At 43.2% G+C, this 22613-nt stretch overlaps 1 protein-coding gene across 3 annotated transcripts in view; it reads left to right on the top strand.

The window, feature by feature from the left end:
* The first annotated feature begins 1176 nt into the window (after positions 1-1176).
* Positions 1177-22613, top strand: part of LOC104640386 (protein TUNAR) — a 165018-nt gene continuing 143581 nt past the window's right edge. For all 3 annotated transcript variants that reach the window (XR_012835579.1, XM_075753622.1, XM_075753619.1), the window contains exon 1: positions 1177-1587. The gene's annotated coding sequence lies outside the window, so the exon portion shown is untranslated. The remainder of the gene's footprint in view (positions 1588-22613) is intronic.

The raw sequence follows: 22613 nt of genomic DNA, 5'->3' as shown, positions 1-22613 counted from the left end.
TTGTAACATAAAGCTTGCACAGGGGGCTTATCAACTTTTAAAGATGAGCTTCTGTAATATTTTACTTAGTATTTAACAGTGAATTAAGTCAAAAGAGGCTTTGGTGGAGTGTTGAATTAGGAAAAAACTCCACTGAATTACACTTTTTTCGCTTGTTATATAAGCACATTCTTCAATGCCTGAAGGCTTTTATGTACAATTTAGCCCCAAAACAGTGAAGTAGGACACTCAAACCTTCATTTTGCAGGCTAACACAAACTGAAATACAGAGAAGTGATTTGCTATGTGTACTATAACAGCTTTAGAGAGAATTAAGTTTTGAAGAAGTGTTTAATCTTAAACCTATGGTCTAGTGAGTGAAAACCACATGCTTTTACAGGGGCAGCTCAACAAACATTTTAGAGTTTTCAAATACATACTGCAATGACTATTTTTGAAATACTACTTGTCAGACAACATTTCTCTGTTGAATGGTAATACTATGAAACCTAATGTTTCTGTTCTTATCTTTCTTGTCTAAAATCTAAACAGCTCTTCAGGTAGATATAGGTTGGGGGGTTTTTTAGCTTTGGTTTGGGATTTTGGTTTGGTTAGCTTTTGTTTCATTTTGGTGTTTTTTTTTTGTTGTTGTTGGTTTGTTTTTGTTTTTGTTTTTTTTTTTTTTTCCTAAGGAAAATTTAGGTATTCTCTGAGCCACAGTGCTTTCTGATTACTTCAAAGAGGATGTGCTCCATGAAGACTGGGTAAATATGCAAACCTTCACAGCTCGGTAGAGATCAGTTTTAGGCCTGGTATTCAAGAATGTCTTGTATCGCTGATTTAAAAAATATACAGAATCTAGGCTTCTTCAGCATGTCGTGTATTTACTCATCTGTCTGTGATGCTCCGTGAGAGACAAGCGATAACACGTGAAAGGAAACAGGTGCCAGAAGACTGATACTGACTGAAAGGAAAGCAAATAAAAGCAAATAAACTAACAATTAAATGTTAGGCGGCTCCAGAGGAAGGTTGCGGAGGGTCTCCTTGGGGAGATGCCGCCGGGCCGCAGCGCCTGTGGGACGAGCTGCCGGGAGCGGCCGGGGCCACCCAGGAGATGGTGCTGTTGGACCGGGGAAGCGGCACAGCCCTGACCCAGAAGCATCTTTCAATGCGGTCCTCCCTGTTTTCCATCTGTGTTGCATGTTATTCTTTGGGGTCCTCGTTTTCTTTTGGGAGAAGAAGGTGTCAGTGTTGAACCCGGAGCGCATCCCGGTCTGATATGTAATGCCATTCCCAGACAGACAACCCTACGCCCTCGATGGAGATGACGCTAGTGCTTGAAGGCGATGTTTTTTCCTCGGACTGCGTGGCTGGTGAGACAGTAATGCCGAGGCGGGGAGCAGCTTCACAGCTCATTGCCTTCATCCGAGCAACTGCCTGAGAAGCACCGTGCCAAAGCCAAGCATTTGCCGGGTGCCCGCTACGTCGCTGCAAGGGGTGGGGAGCAGCGGTCCCGCTTGCGGGGGCTCCTCGGGGACCCACCGCCTGCCAGCTTCCCTTTGCCATCCTCCGAGGCGGCCTGTCCCCAAATACACGTGTCTGGGAAAGGTAAGCGCGAGGGCGGCTCTGTTGCTCCAAGGCGAGGACTCAAGCGGGGCCGAGCGCAGGGTACAATGCCGTTTCGTCTGTGGTGTACGGCGGGTGCGGGATGCGCAGAGCAGAGGTGCTGCAAGTGCCCGACGGGCTGCACAGCTCCAGGGCACCATCGCCCCGTGTCTTGGGGTACAAGACACCCACCTCCCTCCTGCGCTGGTGGGCCACGGCAAGCATGCGGGTCTGCCGCCGGCCCAGGACGGGAAAATTTGAGGTGGCAAAGGGGAATTTGGGTTTCTTTCAGTCCAGGGTGTCTCAGCAGAGCAAGACGTCACATGGTTATCGTGACATTTTCTGTTGATTTGCTCTTTTATTAGCATCCTCTGGTTGGGTTCAGAGGCTTCACATTTGGCCAGGACAGAACAGAAGGAGCAGGATCAGGTCAGCGGATGCCCTGGCAGTGGGTGTAGCAGCACAAAGTCACCAGTCTGGGTATTTGCGGAATATTTAATGGAAGAGTTCAGTAAAGGCCTTTTCCCCAGTTGCAGGAGGGCTTACATCTCTGAGTATTTCTGCATGCGTAACCAGACAGTGACTGGGGTTTTATATGTGATGTAAATCAGCAGCTCTAATTCCCCAAGTCTTCTACCTGAGCCGTTTTCTATTTGAAGGGGTATTACCAAAATGAGGTCTTTCTACATTCAGGCAGAGAGGCAGAGAGCAGCCTACTGCAGGTATTTGGATGGCTTACAAGGCTTCGCTAAGTGCAGCTGCCATTCTGCTATGAAGCCATTTTGAGTTTGTTGCACCCAGTTCTCTGTGGCTGAAGTGAGCATGGCCACTGGCGGTGAAGTGGTTGGTGAGGAGAGATCCATCCGTGGGGAGGATGGCCAAACCACGCATGGTGTGGACCCACCAGGGAGGCCAGTGGTATAAAGATTTGAGGATTATGTCTGTTGTGCTGCATTTCATCTCCTCTCTTCCTAAATCATTAACAATGTTTCAATGGCCAGAGGTAGGCTGATTTTTTTGTATTTTTTTTCCTGACTTCTTGGAAACAATAAATGATCTAAAGCTCAGCTGACACTTTGTGGGGCTTTTACTGCATGAGTAATCATTGGGCAGTGCATGAGGAGGGAGCTGGGTAGGGAAGAGTTTGAGGAACTCTCTTGTCCAGCAGTAATTAGGTGTGTCAGCAGCAGGAAACCAGAAGACAATACTGAAGAAGCTTCTAACAATTTAGGAAGGCTCATAACAGAAATAAAGCAGCCTGAAGCAAGCCTGTTCAAAAACCTTCACTTTTCCTGTGGACTTGAGATACAGGTCAGCTCACTCTGCCTAAGAACTGTCAAGTTTTAGATCTGGTGCTGGATGTTGCTCAAGCCCAGGCCTCAGGACTGAATGCTGTGAGCAGGAAATGGTTTAGGGCTCAGGTCGTGACTTTAACTTGATCAACGTGGTCCTGCATACCTCTGTCTTGGAAAGATAAGCTCTTCCTATGTATTAAAGGGGAGTCTTAGCAGGTACCAGACAATAAGTTGCATATTTTGTTTTAAGGACCATTTTGCACCGAACTCTTGGATAAATTAAAGTGCTAAGGATCAGCACAATGACTCAAACCTAGAAGACCTCTCTCTTCTGAGACCCCAACCCACCAAGCTGCAGAGTCAGGCTTCCTTTTGCCCCAGAAGCTTTGCAGTTCTTTCTGAGCCAGGAACCCTGCCCCAACAAGTAGGAGAGCGTGTGCTCTCTTCTCTCGTGGTGGCTGTTGCTGGGTGCTTTGAGATGCTGGCTTGACTCTCAAATGCAGACTTTCCGTGTCCAGAAGCAAGTACTATCATCACTATGCTGTTGCAAAGGCAGCTTCCACCACCCCGTACTAGTATGGATTATACACTCCAGATTTGCCAGCTACTGCCTGGTTTCTGCCTTTGCCAGGTCTAAAACATGGGGTAGATGCCTACTTGTTCAGCCTGGGCCAGAGCCATAAGTAGGTGTGGAATTCAGATTCCATTTATTTCAGATTAAAATTCCTCTTTTTAGGTGCTCAAATCATGATATGCTAATTTTTGGTTCTTAATCTTAAGCAACATGCAGGAAGGAATTCCAGGCAAGATTACATCTGAAGCTGCAAGCAGACATATAAATGTAATATGGGCCAATAACTTAGTGGGAAATAAAGTACTGAAAAGTGACTGAAACTTGAACTTCAGAACGTCCAGGTTTTGGCCACATTGAGAGGGTTAATCAAGAAAGCTCCTGAGAGAAGAGTACAGGAAGAAAAATCCTTAAAGATGCCACGTATTCCACTTGAGAACAATAATAGGATCTGGAGGGCATGTATGTTTCTAACAAAAATAATAGCAGGCAGGCAAAAAGTAAACCAGTACCACTGAATAGCAGGGCTGGAGAGCTTTTTTGAGTCAAATGGGAATTCTTCCAAATTTGAAAATCTAACCTTAGTTTACCAATACATAAATTTATCAATTAGCATAAAGACTAGATGAAAGGGAAATTAAAAGGAAATATGGTGGACTGCAAGCAGCTAAAGTATAAAATAAGAATGCTTCAGGTTTATCAGTCAGAAGAGCAGAAATAATTAATTGGTAGTTCAGAAACTATATCACTGAAGATTAAAGGCAGAAATTAAAGAAGATAAAGGCATTGCTGAGAATCTAAATTATTTCTTTGCATCACTCTTCAGCACAGAGAATATCAGAGCAATACCTACTGGGACTTGCTCTTTTCTGGTAATCAAGATGTGTCAGAAGAAGAGCTGGAACAAATCGATAATTTAAAAAGCAGCAAATCATCAGCTCCAGATGGTACACTGAAAAGTTCTGAAGGAGCTTAGTATGAAATAGATGATCTGCAGCAAAAACATGCCTTCCCTAATTAAGAATAGCTATTTCATTGGAGAAGTGGAAGGTAACAATTATACACAAAGTTAAAACCAGGATCAAGATAATTTAAGGAAGCACACACTTTCTTTACACAGATATACATTTCTGTTCCATAAACTGGTTGAAAACAGAACATAGAGTAGGAAAAAAGGGAAAGGAAAAAAAAAAAGGGAAGATGGTGTCATTATAAAATCTAAAGAGCAAGATTTCTGTAAAGAAAAATCATGCCTCATCATTAATCTGTTATAACTCCAACTGAGCCAGTCTTGTCATGGATAAAGAAGCAACAATCACTGTAATTCAGATGAACCTCAAAGGACCTTTGGCCTTTGTAGGACACTGTAACTCAAAGAGAGGGGAGCTTGCTGTATATCTCTTGGCTGATGTGATTGTGTCAGGCTGCATGCCCCAAAAGCCCTGACCATCCTTGGCATCTCCGTGCTGCATCAGTCCCATGACTTGTTCCTGTCAGTGACAGTGTTGTCCCACCTACATGACACCAAGTCCTGCTTTCAGCTGCCCTGGGAGGTGAGAAACCAAGAAAGGGGATGAGCAATCTATTTCCAGTCTCTGAGAAAGGTTAGCCACAGGTTGTTTCTGTATGCCTGTTAGGTTTACGAGTCTGAAAAGTTGGATATTGCTGAGAAAGCCAACACACTGCTTTTAAAATTTAAGTCATACATAGGATGTAAAGGCCATTCTGGGGAACTGCAGGAGGGCAGAAACTGGGAGTTGAGGAGCATCAGTGGCAGCTGTGGTGGGGAACCTTCCTGCAGATAGCACCAAGATAGCAGCTTTGTGGTGGATACATGCATGAGGAAAGAAAAATATTAACAAAAACGTTAAGACCCTCCAACTTGTTAGGTAAAGCCAGGGGCTGGTTGGTTGAATTCTCTTTACCACTGTCAGTGTCACTCACTAGAAGTACGTATAGTACTATTTTTTAAAAAAAGACATTTTGAATTAGCTATGTAACAGGAGGAATTTTGTACTAGGGAAACAGAAAATGAACATGGTGAAGAATCTAAATTCAGAAGAAGAAAGAAGAGGGAAAGTATTAATTCCACCCAAATGCCATGCATGAATTAATTAGATACAGTTTCAATGTCAACATCATTTAACAACATCCCTGTATGTTTATAGTGAATACTCTGGATGAGCTGAGAGGAAAATGTCATCAGAATCCACAATTTTACCCTTAACAATGTATTTTTTTCTATCTTAATTTTATGCAAATTGGGATGATTTGTGGCCTCCTTATTGTGTTCTTTGTTCCCACGTGCTGCTGCAAAGGTACCTGCCTTCTTCCATGTTGCCAGCAAAGGCTGACAAACTGCCCATGTTACCTGGAAAAAAAAAAAAAAAAATCTCAGTAGGATTCTGTGGAACAGTTTTTATAAAAAATAATTAACAAATACTTCATCCTCAGATCCTTTGCTAGAAATCAGCAGTTTTCATCAACTTCAACCAGTGGTTCTTCGTTCTTTTAGACAGACAGCAGAACTACTACCTCCTTTCCACTTCTTTACCCTTTGTTTTTGCCTGTCAGTCCTCGTCCTCCATTTCTTCAGATCTCTGCTTCCGTGTATTCTTCCCTCATTCCTAGGATCTCCTCTTCTTTCCCTTCCTTTCCCAGGTATGTGATGCTGCTGTTGCTCATCTTCCTCCATACCTGCTGCTGCCTGCCCATAGCATTGTCAGCTCACAGCGGTACTGACCCTGGTGCCCAGCAAGAGTCAATTATACCAGCACAGCTAATTAGAAGGCATAGGATGCTATGCCTCATTCTTGAGATCTGCACATCTAAACATCAAAGTATGCTCTGCTGATTAGAAAATACTGACTTACAGGAACATTAGATGATACAAACTTTAAAAAAAAAAAAAAAAAAAAAAAAGAATTTACAGGCTTCTGGAATAACCCTGCTGGTTTTCTCTATTCTCTGTTCTGTACAGTTATTTTCATATCAGCAAGCTCCATTATACAGCATTTCTAGTGTTTCACTGGGTATTTGCAGCAGCATGAGCCACAAGACACCTGGAGAAGCTCTATATTTATGGGTGATAAACTAGACTGTAGATTTTAGAAAGACTTTGTTTCACCTTTCCCTTTAAATTTTCTATGCAGTCACAGAAGGGAGGAAAGGATGGAACAGAGGTGCCCAGGACACCTTTAAATTAGCTAATTTAGATGTGAAATCAGTTTAGCCGTGGCCACATGGAGCAGAGCAGCATGGCTGATCCACTCAGCTCCCCAACAGTCCCGAGAGTCCTGCTGCTCAGCTTTTTCAGTGCTCTTCTATGAGAAAAGCCTTCCCTCTCTATTGCCATGGGATTGTGTGGCTCGTGTTGTCACACAGTAATTCAGCTACTTGACATGACAGTTTGATGATATGACAGCTTGTGGGCTTTTCCAGATGCAAGATCCACAGAAGAGCTAAATCGCTAACACTTCAGGGTCACTAGGTTTGGGTCCTTCCTTTCCATTTATGAAAACAACCATAATGGTCAAAGCTCAAAAGAACTAAGACCCTACAAAGGCTTGAGCCACTTGTACATCAATGCCATCATCAAATGTTTCTTTGGAGCTGAGTCTCAGACCAACATGCAGTGATCTTGTTACTTCTACACTAGCAGAATAGCAGACAGCTCTGACATCTCTTCTTATACTCAAAACTACTTTGAGCTAGATAACACAAAAAAATGTTGCTGATGGTTGCCTAGAGCAATTCTGAAACCACTCTGTTCATCGTTAAGGCAAAGAAATTTTTCCTCCTCAATAGCAGCACTATGGAGTGGGAAATAGAGATTATAGGCACAGTCCTGAGAAAAAGGTTTGTGTTAATTATCAATAACATCTTGAGAACTCTTCTAAGATGTCCAAGTAGTGAATGTTTGGCTTGGCTCCAGCTAGCAGAAAAAAATAGATATGTTTTCTCATCATCCTGCCAGAATAAGGCAAATTGTAACCATGCAGTTTGTAATCCTCCTCTGCTCCCCTTCATGGCTTAAGGCAGAGTCTTTGAGTTGGTGGACAAGTTGTTTTTCACTTTTTTACCTCCCAAAAAATGATGTGGGAGAGTGAAACTTCAGATCTTGTGTCTAGGAGAAATTGCTATCTAGTTTGCTACTTGGAGAAACCAAAGTTAAAGGAAAATGAAAGCGAATTTTTCTCAGAAGAAATGTATTATTTTTTCTGGTCAGTTATTGTGAGGTTTTTTTCCCAGAACTGCTGAGTTCAGCTGGAACTTTAGGTGCTTAGTCGCTTTGAAAATCATGCCCAGGGTTTCCAAATCCAGGCAAAGGGCCATGATGTTTTATGTAGCAATTCTGGCACTGAGGATGAAATAGAAGGTCCCCCTTTTAGAGAGACCCTCTTTCTTCAAGGACTTCAGGGATTGTAAGTACTGAAACCTTGCTGTTTAAAGTCCTTTCCACTTTGAGGTAAGCTGAATTCGACAAGGAAGTGCAATCCTCAAGTTCAGCCCAATATGATGGAGCCCCAAATAGGACACTGCATCTGAGCCCCCTCTAGATTATTACTTGACATTTCATTTTTCTTGTGGAGATCATGAAGAGTACATAATGGAGCTCTACAACATCTCCCCTAAAGAGTACTGGGAGCTGGTATCCTGAGAGGACAATAGGAACCTATCAGTTTGAATTCTATTAGTTAGGCAAATTCTTGTTTCACTGTATCCGTAGTTGGGTTAATACTTCACTCTGTTTACTGTCCTGCTTTGATTGCAATTTCAAACGCTGAAGCCAATCTGATCCCTGTAATTTTACCTTCTGGTTTTAATACTTCTGCTTCCAGTTGGCATGCTATGCTGCTATCTTGCTTTTTCAGTCTGGATGTCTCCAGATCTTCTGAAAATAAGTTTACCCTATTCTGTCATGCTGAATATTCCCAGTGAGTCCTGGAGACTGGTTTCTGGGGACTGACTTGACTTTGAGATCACATCCTGGAGGATAGTGGGATAGAACTATAATTGGTTTCTTAGAGTTGATTTTCTCCTCCTATTAGCTGATTGCAGATGAGTGATTCACTCACTTAACTTTAGATTGGCTCATGAGATTGAAGAGCCCTTGCTTGCACTCATATTTTAAATGTCTCCTACCATTCCTTTATAAACAGGCATTTGAATGATAAGAAGTTTGAACCCAAAGTACCTATTTTCTTTACCACATTGAAGTGTTGCTGAAAGCATCCAAAGTTTGGCTTAGCTGTTAAGTGATTTACTGTTTTTCAAAACATACTGCTGCTTTTGTTGATATGCCCCACTGGAGCCCAAAAAATGTGTATTACTTTTATCACCATGATAATATAAGCCTGTACAGTTTCTGATGAAATTCAAAGAGGCACTTGCTTTTCTTCTGCTTGTAATTAGGGCAGAGAAAATAGTTCAGGAGGAGACCCAGACCTCTTACAGCAGTGTGTATAGGGGCACGGTCATGATGCCAAAGCAGGAATCGTGAGACCCTTTAGGCTTCGTTTCTGACTCTGCTGGAGATGTTTCCTCCAGGGCTCAGGTTCAGTTTCCTGTAACATCAATGACTTAATCTAATTTTTTTTTTAATCAATGAACTAACACTGATTAACCCACTGAGTAGGGTTTGTCCTTGGGCCTGTTTCTGCAGTGCCAGTGACAAGTGACCAGTGATGCTAGGTTTGTTTGTGCCGTCTCTGTGTCCTCCTTGGGAAAATGAGCTGTATGTGGTGGGATACACAGGCTGAAAAGCACTTTGCTGTGGTGCTGCTGTGTGTAAAACCTGGGTAGATTTTAACATGAGAGTTAGGCAAACATTGGCATCTGCATGGAGGTGTCTACACGTGAAACATCTGTCTGTGCTCTGATCATAGTCAATGATGGTCAGTCAATACTGCCAGAAGGGTCCAGAGAGGTGTGCAAGCACCAGGGACTCAGTTCAATTGCTTAAACAAATGTCTGGTGCCATTTGAGAGGTCCTGGAGTAAGTGGGACATCCATAGAGAGCTGAAGATTTGGCACAGGACTTTTGCTGTTCTGGAGTGGCAGCTGCAGGCCACGCTGAAGACCTTCAGCTGCCAATTTACACAATCAGTCCTGGCTGTCTGCTTGAGAGTGACCTGAATTGCTCTCAAGGGCTGCTTACTGTATTGGCCAAATCTCCTGATGATGGCAACCTGGACGCATCACTCGCATATAGACACCTGGGTGGGGGTATCTTCACCTCCAATCGAATCCAGTCCCTTATGGCTAAAGATACAGATCCAGCTCCTGGAGACATTTAAATATCTAGGTAAACAGCTCCAGAGGGCAACGTATTCAGCCTATTTTAAATACCTATTATAGGATGGAATGAATTTCCCTCTGAAAGTGCCTTTTATCAAACTGACTATAGAGAGAGACCGGGCATATTAGCTGCTTAACTTTTAGGTTAAGAAAATGGAAAGCATCCCACCTTTAGTTCAGATGTAATCCTTTTAACTCCATTGACCCAGAAACAGCTTTCTTCAGTTACCCACAGGAAAGGCCATGCAGAAGACCTGGTAATGATATTCTGAACCTCAGGAGCACCTTGAATATTTCTGAACTTTGCAAAATGAAATTGACTTAAAGATAGTTGGAACTGAGCTAAGCATAAGCTAAAAGGTTACTGTTTTCCCATCTTCAGATAAAATTTTACATCTTTGCAGCCCAAAAAATCTGTGGAAATGAGAATACTTCCTTGCTCTATTTCCAGCCTTCACCACTCCAGGTGGTGTTTTCTTATCTCCTCCCTCTATTTTCCTGCTTTGTGAAAGATGAAAAGACCACAACTTCACTAAGGTTGGTCTGGGAGACATACAAACTGTGATGGCTGCTGTGGGATTGGTGGGGGAAGTTCAGTGTGGGAGTAATGACATTTTCAAATTAAGGCAGGCTGACCCAGATGCTCTTTATAGACATATCTCATTTAGAAGCTTAGGTGAATTATATGGTCAATGTTTTAAAAGGAGGTGGGAAGGAAAAAACTGGGACAACTGGAAAAACATAACAACAATGAATGTCTGAAAAGTGCCATAGGGACTGTATACATCCACAATTCACCGGTCACCCTGGGCACATGGGGAAGTGGAAGTCATTGCAGCAAAGCAATAGGTAAATCCTCAAAGGGTGTAAACCTACTTAATGCCACTGGGATTAATTTCACGTACACCAATAAGAACCTAACTCTCACCAGTGTGAGCTGATGGCTGTGGTGAGAAGGTGATAGTGTCAGCTTGATATATCATTAAACAATATTATTTTGCCCCCATAGTTGTCCAGAATGCAACATTCTGCAGGTGCTTTGATTAGTATTTTTATCTGTATACAGATGATGAGAATGACTGGAACTTTAAACCAATCCCACTTATTTATTCTTGATTTACATATATATAGAAAAATGCACATTTATTTATCAAGCAGAGAGCACAGAGCTATTGGGCTAAAAGAGCCAAGCAAATCCTGACAACTAGCAGTTTCCTCATGGTCACTATTCTGTGTGTAGATCTGTGCAGAGTGGTATATGTATTTGTATGGACTTCTAAGGAAACCCAACAACAACATGACACTGACAATTTGCTATCTGTATTCCTGTGCTGCCTTGTTTATAAAGATCCTGAATGATCTTACAAGGTGTAATGAAAGGAGGGTCACAACAAATACAATGCAAGGAACAGTGCCAGGCTGCTGAAGTCCAGCACTGGCAGGGGATTTCCCCAAGAGATCTTTGGCAAAAGCAAGAACAGAGTCGTGGTTCCTTAGCTCTACACCACAAAGACAAGGCTCTCTGTAGCGCAGTCACCTAGGCAGTCCAGGTTTCCCTCTACACATGCCGGTCATTGTAGTAAAAAACCCTGTCTACTAAAGCTAATATTGAGGTTTGCTCTGTGCAAATAGACTGTGATGCCATGACTACTTGATGGTCTGGAGATCTGCTAGGTTAATAGTGTATGATTGCAGCATGAGCCCATCACTGAACTCCTCCCATTTGGGGCCACCAAGACACTGAGCTCATGTCCAGTTGAGGAATACTCTCCTGTTGGATGCCATGGGCTGTTTGGAAGTACCCTGGCACCCAGTGGTCAGCCACACGTGGTGTGGGTCCAGCTGTGTTCTCTGGCTCTAAATTACTGTCATGATCTGCAGGTTGGAATAGAGCAGAGGATGCTGTGCTGGCTGTATAGCTCCCGGTGTCCCCTGGGGGAACACTTGGGAGGATATCCCATCCTAGAGAAGCTGCACAGAGAGACGGCAACAGGGATACTTTTGGCATCCCGAAGTGGGAGAAACATAGCTGGGATGAGCAGTGTAGCTGAAAATGTGATACTTCTAATGAATCTGTACCAAGAATTTCCCTTCTTCCCCTCCACAACTGTGCCTCCCTCGGCTCAGCTGTCTGTACACCTTTCTTTCTTTAAACCAGCACTAAAGTCTCTGACTTGCACATTTCCATAGGCAGAATTGAATTAAAATAGACCAGCAATAAAGCACCTCTGCCTTCACATCCACTTTTACCACTTCTTGTAATTCTCTGCGTTGATTTTACCAACGCTTCACTCCTCCAGATGCTGTCACAGCTTTCATCCTTCAGCACAAAGCTTAGGCAACCTCATCAATCAGTGCTCCTGCCTCCAGGCAGCAGGTGCCTTAGCTGGAGTTATTTGCTGGAAGGAGAGATTTCACTCAGGTTAGGCTGGTGGGAAGAACTGGCAGTGGAACTAGAGGAAAAACATGGTCCCATGCACATTGGGGGTGGCTAACTCTGTCACTAGAAAACATCATCCCTCTTTTGGAGTAATACATCTGACAAGTGAACCCACCTTCACTATTAGTTTAGATCATGACAGGAAAATAAACTCTCCTGTATAGAAGACACCACTTGTCCTTCACTTATGTAAGTCAGAGCTATGGCTTCTGGGCTCTCAGTGAACGCCTCCTTTTCTCTGTACTTTTCCAGCTCATTTGATACAGTTTTGTGGGGTTGTTTTTGTTGGGGTTTAAAAAAATGCTTGGTGGAGAGGAAGGCTCATGTCAAAAGGTTTAAGCTTTGGGTTCAATTTGGATGAGTGCCTGAAATTTAGCTCTGAACCAGTGGCAGTCTTTGAATTTATAAATACTAATATCCACCTGAGATTCTGGTCCAAAGCAAGAGCAAGGCTTTTATTCTGTTCAGGTTTCTCATTCTCTGCTTATCACCACAGCAAATAAGCACTTTTCAGGCAAGCAACAAGTGGTATGACTAACAACCACGTAGCACTTATTCTTTCTTCCCAGCAATTTTGGTGAGAACGGCCAAGGTCTGAACATTCAGGCCAAAGACTTGAAAAGGCATTTGATATTTTTGGGGACACTTGCAAAATTTAATACAAACTATCTTTGTTTGGGAATTTTTCTGCTCTTGGCTGGCCCAAGTTAATCGAATACGGGATGCAGGTTCAGCATCCTTTCCATTCCCAAAGCCGTGGAGTGGGCAAGAGTTCATAACAAAGTGTTCAGCTAAAGAAGCTGGTTCCCAGGATTGGATTGATCAAATCAGATAAATTAGAGTCTGAAAACAGCTGAAAACATGACAATAGGACAGGAATAATACTTTAAAGGCTCATCCATTTAAAAATTAGGAATTTATGTTTTCTTGCCATCTGGGTAGAAAAACACTATAGGATTTAGAACTGACATTGGACAGATAAGTGAAACTCTGGATTTGGGATTGGATACGTGATAAAGTTAGGAAACTCAGAGGGGATTTTTTCTAACTAATTGGTAGAACCATAGGTAGAAGTGTCTGTGGTGCTGTGTGCCATGTAAGCAAGTACGTCTTCGGTCTGCTGTTCACTATATTCCTGTTCCAACACAGAGTCCTGCTGTAATCTGTTGGCACCAGTCTGTCCAGGTGGATTTGAGAATTTTCAGCTTATGGTAAGGCTGACTATGTCACCAAGGTAGGGCATTTTGTGCTAGTTGGAGATTTCTGTTTCCAGTGTCAAGAAAGACAAGACAGACAAAATGTTACCTTTCTGACTCCCGTACACAGGGCAGAGGGTATCCAGCAATACCTGGAGTCTGAAGGAATTCTTTCACCTGCAAAAGGTGAGCAGAATTAGGAGATTCTTTTCTTAACTACCCATGATTGAATACTTTAAGTATTTAATACTTGTATTGAATCTCAGATAATTGCTAAAGGGCTGAACTGCTGTCTCAACGTATCCACATGCAGCTAATAATATTGATCACTCTACATTGACCTTGAGAGTTAATAACTGGTTTTTCCCTTAGTTTCCCTTGATGAATGGTGCTTTCTACATGCCAACGTATAATTTTGTCAAGCTGTCAGATCACAGGGTCTGATCCTGCAGACACTGAAGTGCAAGCAGCGCTTGCTGCAATGGCAGTTTCTCTGGGATCAATAACACTATTTACATCTAGGCTGAGAACAAACGTACTTTTTTTACAGGATTTGGCCTGCGGCGAAGTCTACACAAGTATTTGTGTATGAGTCAAATTACCTGAAATCTGGGTAGGATACATGTGTAAAGATTTGGGGGTCCAAAAGCCAGGCCTTATTTTCTCCATCTAATAATAAAGTGGTTCTTTTTTTTTTTTTTTTTTTTTTCCAAAAGTCTTTCTTGAAGTAAACACCTTGGTTAAGACACAAAATAGAGAGATAATTGAAACAATTTATTTGTCTTGTCTCATTTGGAGGGACCTTTAGAGGTTTTTTTACTCTAGGTTGAATAACATCTTTTTCCCAATTGGCCTTGAACAAACTGAAGAATTCAGTTATAGTTACTTTTTATTCATAGGCTGCCTTGCTTACCTAATCCTCATTTTATTAGTATTATCTTATAATGATTCACCAGTACTGCTCTTGTTTTGTATGACATTTTTCTGTTAAACTCCTATTGCGCTGTGTGCCTGTACACTCACACACATCCCTGTACTAAAAAAAATTTCTGTTGAGATCCCTACTAGAAGATCAGAACTACTGCAAGACTGGAAATGGAGAATTTACCAAATAGAATCATAGAATCATAGAATCATAGAATGGTTTGGGTTGGAAGGGACCTTAAAGATCATCTAGTTCCAACACCCCTGCCATGGGCAGGGACACCCTCCACTAGACCACGTTGCCCAAAGCCCCATCCAACCTGGCCTTGAACACTTCCAGGGAGGGGGCCTCCATAACCTCTCTGGGCAACCTGTTCCAGTGCCTCACCAGTCTAACAGTAAAGAATTTCTTTCTAACATCTAATGTAAATTGACCCTCCTTCAGCTTGAACCCATTACCCCTTGTCCTGTCACTACACTCCCAGATAAACTGTCCCTCACCATCTTTCCTGTAGGCCCCTTCAGGTACTGGAAGGCCGCAGTTAGATCTCCCTGGAGCCTTCTCTTCTCCAGGCTGAACAACTCCAACTCTCTCAGCCTGTCCTCACAGGAGAGGTGCTCCAGCCCTCTGATCAGCTTCGTGGCCCTCCTCTGGACCCTCTCCAACAGCTCCATGTCTCTCCTGTACTGGGGCCCCCAGAGCTGGACGCAGTACTCCAGGTGAGGTCTCACAAGAGCGGAGTAGGGTTCTGTCAAAGTGTCTGAAACATTTTCATTCTCTGCTACAGAGAAAACCAAACAAATCCAGAATGTCTGTAGTGGCAGTACCAAACCAGAACTTGGCATCACTGAGAAAAGCTTTGCAGAGCTGTATTATCCAAGAGGCACATAGTGAGGGAGTTTTGGGGAAGAAATACGCCTCTTCATGTAAGTTTTCTCACATCAGCACTAACGCCCATTAGTGGAGCAGTGTGTGGGAATGATGTGTTGATAATCCCACTGCTCCTTCTGTGGAGCAAATGGAGCATGTTGTCCCATAACAGCAACCACCCAGCAATTCTTTAGCACTGATTTGTCTCCCCCATAGACACATATAACCGCCCCCCTTCCTTTGGACAACTGGCATTGTCTGAAGACATTTTATCTTTGTAAAAAGCATCTTGACAAACTACTTAAACACTGCTTCTTCCCTGCCTTTGTACTCGTTTATCGCCTCCCCATTGCATCCTCAGCTAAAACAGATTATTGCAAAATCCATTTAAAAAGCACAGCAGTTTTCTGCTGAAAGATATCTAGAGGGCAGCAAATCCAGAGGGAAATCTCATCCTTCAGTGCAAACGAAACCTCCTCTTTTATTTCATTTCTGAAAAATCAAGCATAGAGTTACATAAAGCCTTTTTTTCCCCCTCTACACAAAGCAGCAATAATAATAAGATATCTCTATAAGGCTGAGATATAATCATACCTGGGAGCAAATGTTTAATTTGATTAAAGCTTACTGTAGTGGGCAAAGACTCCGAAGTTCAGGTGTGAGTTAAGAAGAAACTGCTCGGCCATCTATAATCCTATCTGAAAGCAAATGTATTTTTAGAGTACTGCTGTGCGACATGGAATGCTCCCAAGTTATTTGTGCATAACCATGGTTGATGTGGAGGATATATTTAAATCAATATTACGATTGTCTTACTGATGGCAATTCTGTCATTCTTCATGTTTGGTTCAAATCCTAGTTGGTACAACAGTAGCTGGGATCCAATTAACTGTTAAAAATGGACATGAAGGCTTTTGTGCCATCTTGTTTTATTGTATATTGCTTTCTTCAGCACATTTTGAAACCCTTTGTAGAAGCAGTTCTACAATTACACCTACTGAATTTCATCACCGACAGTTAATGCATACAGTAATAGGGATGTTGGAAACCTCTCTCTCATCTCCTTTACATCTTATGTTTGTTACTTGAGGTTTGGAGTTTGGCCATAGTGGAGTTATTAGAATGCTTAAAAAAATATAAATCATAGTTTAAAAGTATCCGTGCAAATTTGAGTTTTTACTCCATTTTTGAAGATTTTCACTTTAATGATGTATGGAAAACTGACATTTGCACATTGAGAGGTGCAAGTAGAGGCAGATCAATGCAACTTCATGTGGACACTGGCAGTAACCAGAGGGAAAACCAGACAAGCTCCTCCGAGCGCACTTGGGAATACTGGTGCCTAAATGAGGAAGCCGTGCTGAGTGCCTAGAACATGCATAACACAGCTGTGCCATTTGAATCTGACCTGTGCTCAGTCCAGGCTGCAGGCACAGAGGATAAGGATCCAGGGGAGCATCCCTGGATGCTGAAGCCCTGCTTCTGTTTCAGCCTGCTGGGAGGGGTGTCTCCCATTCCTCGCTTTCTGAAGCTGCAAAATGGGGTTAATGCACTGACCTCAGTTGGTCTGTTTGCTTTTACATCTACTGATGAAAAATGTGATATGAGAGCTGTGGGTGATTGTTATTATCAAGGGGGAACATATTTTACATTGAAATAGGATAGGACTTATACGGGAGAGAGGAGGATTGGGTCTGCATGATCAGTTTTCTGCTGGAGAGCATGCCTGAAATGAGAAGGATTTATGTGGTACCCTGCCAGTGTGCATGGCAAAGGCTAAACCAGAACACAGATAATTTCCTGCTAATTGCATTTCTTTTGCTGTACAAACCTCTTTTCCTGTCTTATACATGTGGTGATTTTGCACAGCTGTCATTACAATACATTAAAATATCAGTGAGTATTTGTCACTAGACTAGTCAGTGGCTACTGAATATACAAAAGGCAGCAACTTCCTTAAATGCCTGCTATTGCTGAACATCCATATGTTTCTTTTGTAGAAAGGAAAGATTCCCTTTCTTCCTCCAGCTTTACTACAGTTTTCCTTTTGCCTCAGGTAACTCTTTGTAATGTGAACCACTCAGTGGTTTTCCAAAGCAGCTGCAAGTTGTGAGGTGCTGGTTCAGAATGACACAGCGCTGAAACCCACTGGCCTGCCACTATTTAATGGCAATATATAATGGCTTTTTTTCTGTTTATTTGTTTCTTTTTTCTTTTCTTTTTTTAAAGATGCTTAATTCACATGTTTCAGGTATTGGGCACTGGCAAAACCAGAAGCTTTTGGCCTCTGACAAGCCTTTCCTCCCTCCAGAAGCAGGGTCAGTCTGGCCATCTGTGGGCTGGACGTGGCCCTCTGACTTTTACAGAAAAGGCTTCATGCCTGAGATATCAGCTCAGAGCCTGATCCGGGAGGCGAGATGCTCCTCAGGCAGAGTGGAGCAGGGGCAGAGCACGTAGGGGTGCAGCGAGGCGGCTGCCAGGCTCGTCTGGGCAAGGGAAGGCGGCTTGCAAGGAGGGGGACCCCTGCCCCCAGAGTGGCTGGGGTCAGTGCTTGCTGCAGACAGAGGATAGCTGCTGTCTGCCTGGCGTGGGAAACGGTTGTAAAATGGGGAAAGGATGCCCAGGTCAAGGGATTTCACACAGGAGATGTGACTTCTGCCAACAGCACTCCGTAGCATCACCCTCAATTGCACTGTCCTTGTCCTTGACTGCACGGAACGGGCCAATTGCTCTGCACGGTCAGAGCTGGCTGCAAAAGGGGAACTGTGCACACTGTCCTGGGAGAAGCAGGTATATCTGAGCCATCAGAGGTTAAAGTCTTTTGGACTCCTGTGGTTGCTCAGAAAACTCTTGCTGCCTTGGGCTTCACAGATTAAATAGAAACACCATTTACATCTGCTTAAAATCTGAATTGAACTTGAAATTTATGTTCAGTCCAGTGGTGAATTTAGCTGCTGTTAAATTGCTCCATTAACTATAGAGCAAAGTTTAATCTGCTGTGTTTTACTTTCATGAAGTGCTTCTAAGCACTGGTAATGTTCCCTTTATTGCATCCCTTTAACTTTACAGAAACTGAAAGCTTTTTCCTAAAAATAAAGGAAGATCTTAGGATTAAAATACCCATGAAAGCAATGCAAAAATTAAAAAAAAAAGAGAGAAGGTAGGACCAACATTACCAGGAAGAATTAAGAGGAGCAACATTGGAACAACTTGCTGCTTTGCCTTTGCCTTTCCAAATACCCAATGTGGTCAAAGAGCCCCACTAAAGTAGATTACCTGAAGTACTCATGGAAAAGAGTACAAGTGCAATCCAGAAGGGCAATTACTTTTTTCATTCAGATAGAATTTTTCAGCTTATAACATGGAGTTAATTGCATCTTTTTTTTCCTCCTTTTTTCCTGTAATGGTCCTTTGCATAGGTTTAGTCATCCTTGAGGGCAGCTGCTCCATCTATACAGCAATTGCCAGATGATTACCTCTTTAATGTTTTCACTGAGTACTTTGCTGGTTAACCTCCTTAACTGGAGAGCTGCTTATTGATATTTATGTCTTGTCAGCATAGAGGTTCATTAAGCATTGGTAAATGACATGTTTTCATATCTGCTGACACTAGAAATGCAATATGATCAATTGCAAATTGACTTTAGTGCGGCAATAGAGTGCATTTAACACACATCAGTGGATCATTTGTACCAGCAGAGCTGGAATTTTTATGGCTGTTTATGTCTCTCTAATATCCAAGTATAAATTCTCCCAAGTCGAGCAATTCTTAGTAAAACAAAATGCAAAACCCAGTCCAACAAAAGATCATGTATCCCAGATCAGCTCTCAGCACAGGCCATTTTTGGACAGCAGGGTGCTGAAGGTGGTGAAACAGCCCTGCCTGCCTCACCTCTGCCAGCGGAACGAGAGGAGCTGGGGCGGTCTCTCCCCTGGCTCGGGCTGCGCCAGGGGCAGCTCCCCAGGGCTCTGCTGGCTTGCTGGCTCACCACCCCCCCTTTCTCTACTTGGTCCTTCTCCATCAGGAAGGTAACACTGAGTCTTGCCTACAGCCCAGGCTGGTCTGGAGATGGCTTTGTGTACGTGTAAGCCCCAGATGCTACGCTGACAGCCACCTCCGTGGCCAGGTCCTGCTGGGTGTCAATGATGGGAAGCCAAGAGATTCCAGTCTCTCAGACGTGTGTGGTGTTTTACTGCTCTGCTGCTCGCTCTTCTGGTAAAGAAGTTGAGCTCGCGCAAAGTCAGGTCCAAGGTGCTGCTTCCTGATATTTCTTACTGCAGTAGCAGTTCCTGAGGAAGCGGCAGTTGCTTTTAATGGTTCAACCTCATTGTTAAACTGACAGCAGGCCTTGGGGATGGGGATGCTGGGGTCAGAAGGCAGGCTCTGAAACCTGTCCTGCTGCATGTGGTGATAGACCATCCGCTGCAATAGCACTCTCAGGCACTGGGGATCTTCTGTGGTGTGGAGGCTTAGGGTGCTCTAATCTCCTCTCCGGGGTGAGCCACAACCCCATGCAAAACGCACCGAAACAGGGACCGTGTCCCCTCAGGGTGCCTCCTGCCCAAAGCTGTGCGTGTGCCTGAGTTTTGCTGGGTGCCCCTCACTGGAGTACAGGTTCCCTATCCTGGTTCCTTCTGACCAAAATTTCTAGGAGCTATTGCTGTTTCTCTGTTTCTGAGACTGGTCTCTCCTTTTAACCAAGGTGCTTGGGCTGGAGTAGGTTGCCTTCGCAGATACCTCTGAATCTCTGCACTTCTTTCTTCAGAAACATGTCTCAGTGGCAGGGGTAAAATTTTCAACTCTACAGATCCAGGCAGATTATATGATACAGAACTGCCATCAGAGCTAGGAAAAGTGTATATCTTTTAAAAAAGAGATCTTTTTAAGCAAAGGTCTTCATTAAAATACATCATCAGGTTTCAATTTAACAAAACACTGTAAAATAAAAGAAAACCATGAATCCAGGCAGTAGCCCTGGGAATAGCCAGTGCTGATTTACTATGCCAGGACATATCTCCTGTACGGTTAGATTATTATTTTTCTCTACTGCTCTGTCACACGTTGCATGTCTGAGATTCCTCACCAGTAACTGAGAAAAAGCAGAGAGGATTTGCTTGCATTAAGTCCATTATTTTTTTGTATTGGAGGAAAAAATTAATGGCTTGTGTTGAAGTCTCTTTGGGAAGAAAATAAGATCTTTGCATTGTTTTAATAGGGGCAGCTTTGGTAACTTAAAAAATATTTATAAGTCAAAACATCTTGACATTCAGCTGAAGTATCCTGGCTCTTAGCTTACGCTATTCTTCAGTCGGAATATTTGCGATGTGCTCTTGGCTTTATATGCTGTTTTAACTTTTTTGTTTTGTCTTATGAAAATGAAATTAAACTTCAGATTGTCTCTTCTGTATAGAAAAAACATGGGCTTCCAATCTAATCTGTTTGGTTAGTGACCTTCCTGAGGAAGATTTTCAGTGCTGTAGTCTTCCTGGTTATAATTATTCTCACTGAATATCCAGAATCATATTTGCTCATGTGCAGCTGAAGCATTGGTTGTGTCTGTTTGCATTGTTTCAGCACCGTGAATAACAGAACACTAAATTCATATTATGGGTCCCTAACAAAATGGCTTTGATGTAAGATTTTAATATCCTTATTTTGTTATGGAGCCATAATACTGATTTAGCATTCTGTTATTCAAAACTCTGAGCCGATATTGATGGACTTATTAGGAGTACAGCTATGGAGTTCATGCTGAGGCAGAGTCAGACAGATGAAGGCAAGTATCAATCCAAGTTTAAGACTATAAGGTGGAATAGATGGCAGAGCCAGTGATTTCAATCTTGGTTATGAACATGCTGATCATCCCCACACCTTTTTCCCAACTCCATCATTTTTTAGCACAGTGCAAGGCCAGATCCTGCCCCGCGGAAAGCTGCAGTGCACTGGCAGCACAGGCTGCAAACTGTGTGTCTGAACAAGGCATGTTTTTAAAAAGAGGAAGAAAAAAAGGTACCCACTGGTCACAAAATTGGAATTTTTGTTTAAGGAAAACAATGATAGACATGTTGAAGGTTGGAAAGGTGAAGCAAAAGGGGCTCTCTAGGGAGGTTTGCATGTCTAAGCAAAAAGTGAGGTGATTCCACTAAACTCTTGACAAACTCTGCTTGCACACATGAGTATGAGCAACATTCGGAAGGAAAGAAGGAAGGAAGATCAACTGCCCTGTGTGTTTGCAGAGCACATATACATTCCTTCTAGCATTTACCAGGAGGGATAGTATGTAAAAATATGGTGTGTGCTGTGCCACAGTGAGTTCTTAACATTTTCCTTTCCCTTCTTAAAATCAAATAAAAAGCAATTTTATTTCAGCTGCCTGAAAGATCAGGAAAATGGCTAAATAGATAATTTATAGATAATTCTAACTCTGGATGATGATGCCCACTAACAACAAAATGCAAGAAAAGATCCCAGAGTTTTTTAAACTGATCTCTTAAAATCTGCCGGAGGCCTGCCGGGGCCAGGCTTTCTCAGAGGCACTGCAGACTCCATTTCTGCTGTGTCCGACTGTCCAAATAGCAGAGCCACTGCCCGGCTGTACGACAAGGAGCTGCCTTTCCTCCGGGCTGCCTCTAGAGCCCAGGCAGAGCTGTGCCTCTTTGCAGGCGGAGGAAACCCTCTCTGAGATCCTCTGCAGAAACCATCATGCTCCAGCTAAGGGGTGAGGGCAGACATTTGTCACTCCCTGGCTCAGCACGCATTTTCGGAGGCTGCTGCCCATCCCAGAGCTGTAGCCGGGCTGGGGGCAGAGCCGCTGCCCAGCGCAGGGCGCGGGAGGACGCGGAGCAGGACCCGCGGGAGGCTGTGGTCCCGCTCCACACCGCTCCTCCGGTTTTGACAGACAGGAAGCTAAGTTTCAAAGTTACACATAGCTGCAAGGATGAGGAAGAAAATTGACCAGAAATAGCAAAAGGACCAGTATTTCATTAAGGAGGATAGATTTATTGACTGTCTAGACTGAAGTTAGTTTTGTATTTACACTTTAAAAGTTTTAATTAAGTTTAAAGTTTACACTCATACCGTCTAGCCATTCCCTGGTTAGTTTTATGAAAACATTAACCTTGACATCTTGACAACTTTTTTCCTTTCATTTAGTGTCTCATTTAAAGTTGTTTTCATTGTCTGTGGTTTAGCGATTCCCTTGGTCCGCTTGCTTACACAACCCAAGCTCTTTGAAGAGTGACAGCTCAGCGTGCCCGGTGGCAGCTCCCAGCTTAATTCTCAGTTCAAGCCGAGCAGCAGAGCTCTACCTCTGTGGTACTGCACCAGCATGACACCAGGTTTTGCAGGAAGCAATGTGAAATTTGCCTTCACATTTGCACAATGCGCTTGTGAGAACAACACCCTGGTGCCTTCCCAGACTGCAGGGACCAG

Source organism: Balearica regulorum, chromosome 5, assembly GCF_011004875.1.
Source record: "Balearica regulorum gibbericeps isolate bBalReg1 chromosome 5, bBalReg1.pri, whole genome shotgun sequence".
Classification (NCBI taxonomy): Eukaryota; Metazoa; Chordata; class Aves; order Gruiformes; family Gruidae; genus Balearica; species Balearica regulorum.
This window is presented reverse-complemented; position numbering and strand designations above follow the sequence as displayed.